The sequence below is a fragment of the Desmodus rotundus genome, chromosome 5, assembly GCF_022682495.2.
Source record: "Desmodus rotundus isolate HL8 chromosome 5, HLdesRot8A.1, whole genome shotgun sequence".
Classification (NCBI taxonomy): domain Eukaryota; kingdom Metazoa; phylum Chordata; class Mammalia; order Chiroptera; family Phyllostomidae; genus Desmodus; species Desmodus rotundus.
In genome coordinates, this window is record NC_071391.1 from 161300734 (window position 1) to 161310030 (window position 9297).

The following is a 9297-nucleotide window of genomic DNA, read 5'->3' on the forward strand; positions in this document are numbered from 1 at the left end:
GACAGGTAGAAGCAGGGATTCTAGGGCTTCTCCCACTGTACTACACTGCCCCCTGCTGAGGGGAAGGAGAAGACCAGCCCTGGAGGCAGAAGCCTGGAACCTAAGTTCCCTGACTGATCTCATTGAACGGAGGGCACAGAAACAGGGGTGGGGGGAGGGCCCATTTTCAGTCACCACTGTGGCCTCTCTTGTTAGGTCTCCCTGCTGCCTCTCCTTGCAGGTTGCTGAAAGTGAAAACACGGAGCCTAAGTCTTGAAGTGATGGGGGTGTCTTTTCTGGTTACTTGTTTTCTCTTCCTTTCTCCTTCCCGCGTCTTCTCTGGCTCTGCCGCGTGCCTACCTTTCTGCAAGGAGGCCCAGGCCACCGGAATTTGTTTCCATTTATTACACAACAGACTCAGTGACTACCGGCCATGACTGGGTGACTTCCAAGGCCATTGTCACTTATCTATTGCTTGGAAGCCAGCTAATAAGATTAGGGAGCTAATAATATGAGGTGTGATATTCCTCAATAAGTTGGGCTTGAATTTATTGATCACATCTCATTCGTTGATTCATTCATTCAATTAATATTCATTTTTCACCCATCACCTAGGGCCAGGCTCTAGACTAAGTGAACAAAAGAGACACATTTTCTGCTTTTGTGGAGTTTACATCCCAGGGGTAAAAGAAAGAATTGAATAAAACCATGCAAGAATATAGTATGGTAGAAAAACAAAGCAGGGGAAGGGGGAAGGTAACAAGAGAGTGAAAATTAGTGTTATTTTTAGTAAGAGACGGTCTCTCACTGAAATGCTATTTGAACTGATCTCAAAAGGAAGTCGGAGAATAGGCCAGTAGGACAGAGGAGGGTGGGCCCCTATACCCAAATGCACTGTGCTGGTCGGAGTTTGAATGCCAAGGACAAATTTGCTATGGGAGAGGGCTGGCAACCAACTGGTCCAAAGGCTGCTCCCTAATTAATCACTTCTGGAGATACCCAGGAGGCCTGCTTGTTCCACTGTGTGTTGGCCTGATGTTTTCACAGTTATCCGTGTAAGCCCAGAAATTTCCTCTGTGCCTGCCCTGGGCTGAGGTTTCCTCCGGGTCCCCCTTTTGCTTTGTGCTAACAATATATATTGAAACCATTTATCTTATCAATAGGTATTCCACGATGGGTTAACATTCCTCTTTGTCTGACTGCGTCGTTGTTTCCCAGCCCTGCTTTTTCTTCTTAACTTTCATTTTAGAATGATTTCAGGCTTACCATACAGTTGAGAGAATATACGCAAAAAAAAAGAAAACAGAAAAAAAAAACAACCAAACCCTCATCCTGCTTACATTTTGCCAGATTCACGTGTTCTTTTCTTTCTCTCTTTATAATTTTTTTTGTGAACCATTTAAATAAAGGTTGCAGATATCTATAGCCTTTCTCATTTTATTACCTTAAATTATTACTTCTCAGTATTTTCTAAAACAAAGATATGCTTTAACATAAATCCAATGGTTAGAGAATTCACAACATTTAACATTGATACAAAATTTATTTAGTATGAATCTACATTCCAGTTAAAAGAACTTTTCCCACAAATCACTGTTCTAACATCCCCCTGCCTTGCCCTCCCTGGTAGTATCTGGTCTCTGTTGCACAGGACGTTTAGCATTCCTCTTTTTAGCCCCCTTTAACCTGGAACAGTTTCTCAGCCTTTCTTGGTCTTTCATGACGTTGCCATTTTTTAAGAGGACCCGGCAGTGATTCTGTAGACCGTCTCCGACTGCCTGATCTGAGCTCCTGGCTTAGATCGGGTGTGGCGGCATATCTGGGGAGGTGTACACGGGTGGCACTAGGTGTGCCTCAGAGCGCCACATCAGGAGGCTCGTGGTAGCCCTGGTCACCTGTGTACTTCAGTCTGGAGTCACCATCGTTCCTTTTGTTGTGCGATTTGCAGAGAGCCATGTTGAGATTGTATTCAACCTACGCATCATAAATAGACTTAGCACCTATGGGTGATTCATTTCCTGATTTATTTCACTCTAAAGGCCGACAAACAGGATATTTCTAATTTAACCATTCTTGTGTATTTATGAGTTGGCATTATGAATATCAAAAGAGCTTTCTCCTTATCATCTGCCTATCATCTTCTTATTATTTCTTCCTTTGATTTTTATTGTATTCAGTGGGTTGTAGTCCAGTACTGTTTTGCTTATTTTTATGCCAAATACTTTTCCCCAGAAACAATCAGGGTGTGAAGTCACGCCTCAAGGTGACTTCTGTGTCTCACCGATATGTCCTCGCCCTTTATTTTTCTTCTTGGACCACTCTTTTACTTTCCACTGAAACGAGAGGCCCCAGGCTCCTCCTGCATTTTCTCTTTCCCAAACGTGCAAACAGCCATTTCTCCAAGGACCCCCGGTTCCTTTTAGGAACCAGGACCTGAGCAGTTGCCCTCGTTACCATATAGTTGAGAAAATACACCAAAAACTTAAATAAGTAAATAAATAACCTCATTCTACTTACGAAGATATTCTTTAACACAAATCCAATGGTTACGAGGGGGTTGTCAATCCAGGCACTTCCAGGGACCGAGCTAGGAGAACTCCCTCCAGTTCTAACTTAGCCCTAAGGGTTTTTCCATGCTGGCTATCTTCCCTGTTTCACAGGAAAACCCTGGCTCCCAAAAGCACGAATATAGTCATTCCTAAGTTATCTGATACACTCGAAATAATTTCAGAATTGCTTTCTCCTCTTCCCAGTGAACGAAGCCAAATTACTAACAAGAATTCAGTGTATGTTTGCTGTTCTTGTACTTCTGCTTTTGACTGAGCGTGTATAATAAACAAAGTACAAGTTCCAAAATTATTTAGCTTAGTCTCCCCACACCTAAAGTGGGGTTGTATTATTCATTTGAGTTATAAAAATAGTCACAGGGATGTAAAGTACAGCATAAGGGTTAGAACCAGTAATATTGTAATAATCATGTGGGGTGTCAGGTGGGTACTAGACTTACTGGGTGATCGCTTAATAACGTATATAAATGTGTAATCACTATGGTATACACCAGAAACTAATCTAATATTGTACGTCAACTGTAATTGAAAAATAGCAAAAAAAAAGAAAGATAACTGACTCTATTTGAGCCGCCTTATACCCAGTTTCAGAATTTATTTTCCTATTGTTGTTTTGTTGCTTATTTAATGTTATTTGCTCCAAAATGAAAAACAACACAAAACAAAATTATAAAAGATACTCAGAGAAGTATTTTTTGTTTATTAAAAAGATTTTATTTATTTATTTTTAGAGTGAGGGAGAAAGAGAGAAACAGCAATGTGTGGTTGCCTCTTGCGTACCCCCTACTGGGGACCTGGCCTGCAACCCAGGCATGTGCCCAGACTGGGATTTGAACTGGTGACCCTTTGGTTCATAGGTCGGCACTCAATCTACTGAGCCACACCAGTCAGGGCTCAGAAAAGTGTTTCTGCTTTTCCCTTTAAAATACCTGTTTACTCCTCCTTCTGTTCCAGTTTTAGGTAACGTGTTTTATATGTTTCTGGTTTATCCTCTCTCTCTCTTTCTCTCTCTCTCTCTCTCTCTCTCTCTCTCTCTCTTTCTCTCTCTCTCTCTCTCTCTCTCTCTCTCTCTCTCTCTCTCTCTCTCTCTCTCTCTGTTGTTGTACTTAGTAAAAACTAGGCAGATGTATGTACTGTGGTGGGCAGAATTCTCAGATGACCCCCAGTAAGTCAGTCACACCTGGTAGAATCCCCGCCCTGAGTACAGGGGGCAACTTTGGAAAAACGTCACGGGTCACTCCCTCAATTATGTTACAGCACATGAAACGGGAGGGAGGTAGGGAGATTCCCCTGCTGGCTCTGAGGCAACGACCTGCCACACTGTGAGAACACCTATGCAAGCACCGCGTGGCAGGGAACAGTGGGGCCCCTTGAGGGCGGGGAGTGGCCCCAGCAGAGAGGCAGCAGGGAAGCAAGGACCTCAGTCCTACACCCCAGAGCTGAGTTCTGTGGGCACCACGTGGCCTCGGGAGAGGTTCCCATGCTCCAGGAATGAGTGACGCCCTGAGGACAGTGGGTTGAAACCTGGTAAGGCTGTCAAGAGAGGACCCAGCTGAGCTTTTTTCTGCCTGGTTTTTTGACCCATGGAAAAGTGTGAGGTAAAAAGAAAAATGCAAGTTGTTTCAAGCTGCTAAATTTGTGGTTACTTGTTGTGTAGCATAGAAAACTACTTCAGATATGTTTCCTTTCTTCACTTCCTTTCTTACTGAAAAGACAGCACTCTGTGTATATCTTGGAAATCTGTGTACCGGTTGACTCATTGAGATTTTTCTCTTAAGTTCACAGCTCCATAACACTCCATTATTATTTTAATCATTTTTCATCATTTAGTAGTCTGGTAGTTTCTAATATTTTGAATTAGAAATAATAATTTAACTTTTTAGGAATGTGAACATATTTTTTCTAATGTATAGAGTAAACTGATTTATCATTACTGATATGACAGTGATTTGGATCTAGTCACAAATATTTTATTTTTTGATTTTAACTTTTGTGTGGGTGTCTTCTTTTTTCTTACACATTAAAAATATTTTATCAGGTTCATGTTTTTATTCTGGTTTTGTTATGGCTTTTATACAAGCCCCAGTCTCATTTGTCTTCCTTACAGTTTTACCATCTAGTTTGTCAGTTTTAAATGGTAGTTTTTGATATCAATTATTATTTACAATCAGTGATTTTATTTTTCTTTCCTCCTGTCTTCCCTCTTTTCCCACTTTTTAAAGTTGCAGTTTCTAGATTTTCAATATATATAACATTTTTATACTATTCATGCCTACATGGCCCACGCTTCTTAGATCTATAATTAAATATATTTTTTTCTTTCTCTATTACTTAGTACTGATGAAAATGTGTCATGTGCTGTTTTTTTTATTTCCCTAATTGCTAATCCCATGTGGGAAGATTTGAAATGGAAAGATTTGAAGTAGATGGCCATCAATAGCCTCAGGAATCTAGCCTAGTCTTTTTTTTTTTTTTCATTTTCAATTAAAAAATAATTTCACGGGATTTGGGGTTGGAGAGAAAGTGAATGCATGTCTTTCTGTTGCCAGTCTCATCCTATTCCTACAGTTATTAGCTTACCCGCTGCAGCTGGTCCCTGGATGAACTTACACATTCTGGTTTGGCTTCTAGACGAACTGGCAGAAGGAGCCTGGTGCAGCGTGTAGCCCGTCGTCAGCCAGGGCCCTGGCTCTCACGCATCACAGGCTTAGAGAGACTTCAGGGTCGCTTTGGCAAAAACTATTCAGACATGATTTGACAAGTCGGAGGGCACTTCACAATCATCATCCATAGCCCCTGGCTCCCAGTCCTATGTCAGCCACTCACTTAGAAGGGGGCAAGGTGTGTCAGGAAGGTCTTCTGTAGGAAGGTGTGTGATGAGCCGAAGTTTACTGAGTGAGAAGGAATGGAGAGAACAGGTTAAGGCAATAAAAACAGGGTAAGAAATGGTACAAGGGGCTGATAAGGTGGTGAGAAGGGCTGAAAGAATTACCCCAGAGCTGGAACCCAGTAGTGAAGGGTAGAGAGTGGTGGGGCGGGGGGTGGGGGGTGAGGAAGCCAGGACCTTCTCAAGGCCCAGGCTGTGTCTCACTAATGCTATCACCTGTAAGGGAACCAACTCTCTACTTAGGTAAACACATGGTATTGCGTGGGGATGACCCAGGGACAGCGGTATAAACTGCAGACTGCCTCCATCCTGAGCCTCGTGGAGAGCTTGGTGTTTTACACGTGAAGGGGGTGATGCCCCTTCGTGCATTTGTCCTCCTTCCTCGCTGTGGCCTCTCATCGTGCTTGGCTGTCTCTCCCTGTGGTCTTCCAGTTCAGCGTCCCCTGCTGAGGCTGTGGCCTGCTTTCGCCCTGCGATCCTCGGGTCTGACCTGGCTTTCCTTTCCCGGTTGTACAAAGGAGTAGGCTGTCAGGGCATCAAAACATCAAAGCTGTATGTGTGTCCAGGATGCCAAGAGACGCTGGAAATCACCTTTGTGGGTTTCACAGTATGAAATATAATGCAAACCGTGTCTTTAGATGGCATGTCTTGTTCCTATAAACTGCGATTAGATATGGGGGGCGGGGAGGGGAGAGAGAGCTGGTGCTAGGAGAGAGAGAAAGGGCATTATTTTCTCTGTGGTCTCTGCGGTAGAGTAACACCCTTTCTGTGTCTGTGCAGCTCCCATATTGTCAGACCGAATTTGCCTTACACTAGAGCACTTGATAATTCTAGAAAGTTCCCTACGCAGCCTTTTCGTGTAGCTTGACTTGCAATCCAGATACATAACCCAGACCGCACCAAAGATTCAGCTGACTTGGATTTTGAATCTGCAGCTATAGTTGAAAAGACCTCAAGATGAGAAAGAGTCTGTTTCAGTGAGCACGGGCAGCTGCCACACCTCAGGTTCTAGGATGGTCATGGATCAGTTCCGTGACATGATTCCGGGTACTGCCCCTGACGACCCCCCAATAAGGCTTTTCTCCCTCTCAGAGAGCTGATTAAAACCCCTTTTTAAAAAGATTATTTTATTGTTGTTCAGTTACAGTTGTCTGCATTTTCCCCCCAACCCCAGCCAAACCCACCTCCCTCTCTTGCTTCCACCCTCCCCCTTGGTTTTGTCCATGTGTCCTTTATAGTAGTTCCTGAAAACCCTTCTCCCCACTGTCCCCTCCCCATCCCCCTCTGGCTATTGTTAGATTGTTCCTAACTTCAATGTCTCTGGGTATATTTTGTTTGCTTTTTCCTTTGTTGATTATGTTCCAGTTAAAACTGAGATCATATGGTATTTGTCCCTCACTGCCTGGCTCATTTCACTTAGCATAATGCTCTCCAGTTCCATCCATGCTGTCGTGTAAATATGCTGTATTCAGCTTCTGTTGCTTAAAACTAAGCCCCCTGACGAATGTACTAGATGTGGCATTTTGCCATGTCTATGCACTCCCAGGTAGACTGTGCAGCCATGTTTTTGGCCCCAACTTTTAGGGAAAAAAACCTTTTGTTTTAATTTTTTAATTCTATTTTTTATTTATATGTAAAACTGATTATGATAGTCCAGGTTATCATTTTGTATATCGATATTGTTATTGCTTTCTAGAGTTACCCTTTTAACACACAAGCATAAGTAAAAGAATTAAAACATTTATATAGATACAGAATTAATACTACCCATGTATAATATGCACCCTTATTTTTGCCTCAAAAATTTGTGCAAAAAAATATGCATTATGCATGGCAAAATACAGTAAATCCCTAAACTTCTTGGGACTCCGTTTCTCTCTCTGAAATGGGCTGGACAGTTTACACATTTCGATGAGTCAGTCCAGCAAGAGTAAGAGGATTTATCAAAGACATTCATGCTCAAAATTAAAAAAATAAGAATGAAAGTTTTTTGAAGTAGAGATAGCAAACCACAGAACGGCTCATTTAGGTGTTTCAGAAACTATTTCACAATCTTCTGATTCCAAAGTGATTAGTTTATCTGGCAATGAACTTTTCACCCCGTGTAGTAAATTCCTGCTCATGTCAAAAGTGTATCGATCACTGAACAAATACATTTATGTTTTAGAAAGTATCAGACTGTAGTTCTTCAGAGGGTCTTCAGTTTCTATAAAGGGGGGTGCAATATACCATTGTGGACAAAGTAACACTTTCTATGAGAATTGCGGTGTTGAGACTGGAGAGCTAACAAGAGCCAGAGATACTGTCTGGGAAGGCCAAGAGCCCCAGGAAAGAAGGACTGATAGTCGTAACATATAAACTGAACACTCCATTATTTTCCAGGGGAGGGACAATTGATACATACATTTTTTAGAGCAAAATAAAGACTTCTATAAGACCATCAGTTTCTTTTTGGGAAATATTTCAGAGTGTTTGACGTTCACAGATCTTTATTTGCAGTGTGAGGTATTTTTCAGGTTACTAGAGCATAAATAAATTTCACACATTCTCCAGTAAAGACAGTTGAGCTGTCATAGGCTTGGACATGGATTTTATAAAGCGTAAAACTTGCAGTTGTGTTGAAAACGTGCAAATTGAGAAGAAACATGTTAGTTAGCGTAGATTTCACCAATACGAACTCTTTGAAGGCTGGAAGAAACAGAATGATCTTGTTATAACAACATGAAATTTAAAAGGTTAATTTCCCTTGGGTGATTTTAGAGTGTTTCACCACAAGCTGTAGCAGAACAAAAAGGTTAAAACCCACTTTTTCCAATCATTTGAAAAATCACTCTGACACTTTTATGATGAGCTGGTTAAATGTTAAAATGTCCACATTCTCGTTTACTAACCTGAAAATATCTGTAAGAAATTAGTATAATTTCCCATCGACTCCCCTTAAACATTCATGAGAAATATGAGTATGGTTATCTCTCGGGGTTGCGGGGTTGGGGTCCCAGGACCCCCATGGATACCCGAATCGATGGGTGCTCCAGCCCCTCATTAAAATGGCATGGCATATGCATATAACTGATACGTATCTTCTCATATACTGTAAATCATCTCTAGATGACTTACAATCCTAGCCCAAGGAAAATGGTATGTAAACAGTTCTTACACTGTTTTGCTTAGGGAATAAGGACTAGGAAAGAAGTTGGTATGTGTCCACTACAGACACAATGACGATAAACCTAAATACAAAGTACGTGTCAGCAACCACGCATCGTCATGTTTTTTCGGTTAATTTACGGTGGTTTGAACGTGAGGTTGCAGAGCCTGTGGATGTGGAGGGCGTCCTGTAGAGGTGAGTTTCTGTTATTAGTGACTGGTGTGTCCTTCTTTAGATGTGTTGTTGGTATGGATACGTATTTTATCTCTGGTCTAAATTCCCTCAAAGCTTTTTACCTCTTTCCAGCACTGGTGAGGAGCACCAGAGGTCTTTAACAGCTATTGTCTGATGTACTTTTAAAATATTTGCCCTACCGAGTCTGTGTAACACAGGCATTTGTCCCAAGTTATTTGGAACTGGACATCTAATTAACCAACACGTGGTATCTTGAGCGATTTGTTTTGAGTTCATCCATTGACTCAACATCACATTTCGCTGAAACGTATTGAGTATCTCATGGGTTTCGGACACTGTGCTGGGGGCTAAGATACAGTGGTGAGCAAACAGATCTGGTCTTTAATCTCATGTCCAATGAGAGACACATGTTAATCAAAAAGTGACCCCAAATCAGTCAAATGTTCACTGTGCTAAATGCTATTGAAACATGTAAAAATAAAATAGCAGAAGGTATTGAATACCTGCTCTGTGTCCTAGTT